This window comes from Echinops telfairi, unplaced genomic scaffold, assembly GCF_000313985.2.
Source record: "Echinops telfairi isolate 266 unplaced genomic scaffold, ASM31398v2 ScPeMD7_7467;HRSCAF=8505_0, whole genome shotgun sequence".
Lineage (NCBI taxonomy): Eukaryota > Metazoa > Chordata > Mammalia > Afrosoricida > Tenrecidae > Echinops > Echinops telfairi.
The window spans coordinates 13,091,376-13,092,772 of record NW_022111367.1 but is presented as its reverse complement, the minus strand read 5'-3'; positions in this window follow the sequence as shown (position 1 = coordinate 13,092,772).

Genomic DNA, 1,397 nt, shown 5'->3' with positions numbered 1-1,397 from the left:
GGAATAGCCCACTGAGGAGGTGGGCATAAGGATTGAACAGAAGATTCACAAGGGAGGAACCTGAATGGCCAACTCACATGCGAAAATGTTTTTGATCATTAGTCATCTGGGAAAAGCAAATCAAAACAACCGGGAGATACCACCTAACACCCACAAGGATATCCCAAGTCAATAAAACAGAACGCAACAAATGTTGGAGGGGGTGTGGTGAGATAGAAACTCTCATTCACTGGTGGTGGTCTTGTAGATACATACAGCCACTGTGCAAAGCGATTTGGCAATACCTAAAACAGATGGAAATCAAGTTACCTTACGACCCAATGATTCCACTACTGGGCATTGTCCGGAGGAAATGTGAAACAAGCCACGGCCAGACATGGGAGCTCCAGTGTTCATCAATGTGCAATTCACAATTGCAAATATTTGGAGACAGCGAAATTACCATAAATTACAAATGGATTTAAAAACTCTCGTATATACACACAATGGAGTAAAAAAAGTGAAGAAACGAGGCACTTCCATCCTGCTAGCCAATTCATAGGATATATTAACTGCTTGTCTTCATCAATTCAGCTTCATTGGAAAAATCAACAGGTAGTTTAAAGCTCTGCCCTGGATTGAATTGAATCCCTTCTCCTAATATGTGTCAATTTGACTGGCCCAAGTTTCTCAGTGCAGTGATGTAGTTAGTCCCCATGATGTGATGTAATGAGATCAGCCAGTCAAATTTAAGGGGTCTAAGGTGGGATGCAATACTCACATCACAACCCAATGTAAGATACACCTCCCTTGAGTTTGACTCCATTTTATCTTAGAAGACATAAAAGTACAGAGAATTACAGGAGAGGGAGACCTAATTACCATTAAGAAAGAAGAGCCAGGAGCGGAACATGGCCTTTGGACCCAGGATTTATACTCTAAGAACCTCCAAGACCCAAGGGTCATTTGATGCCAAGCCACATGGAAATCTCTAAGGCAAACAGGGCACATGTTGAAAGAAGCCAAGTACTTTCCTGTAGAGCCGACAGAAAGAGAAAACTTCTCTAACACTGGTGCCCCAAATTTAGACTTTTAGCCTTCTGTGAGAGCATAGATTTGTTTGTTAACGTCATCAATTTGTAATATTTCTGTTAAAGTAGCACGAGGTAATGAAGGCAATCTTTTTTTCTTCTGCCTTTTTTCCCCAATCAGTCTCAAATTTTGAGACAGTTAATAAGATACACTTAATGGTATCTTCCAAATTCTCCAAATAAGCAAATTCAAACACAGAACTATCTTTTATTTGTTTGCTTTCTAGGAAAGGCATGCCCTTTTGTTTGAGGATCTGTTTCTTTTTCTATCTGAAAACATTTACCAGTCTTCCAGCATTCAATTTCTCTCTCTTCATAGTTGTGTGT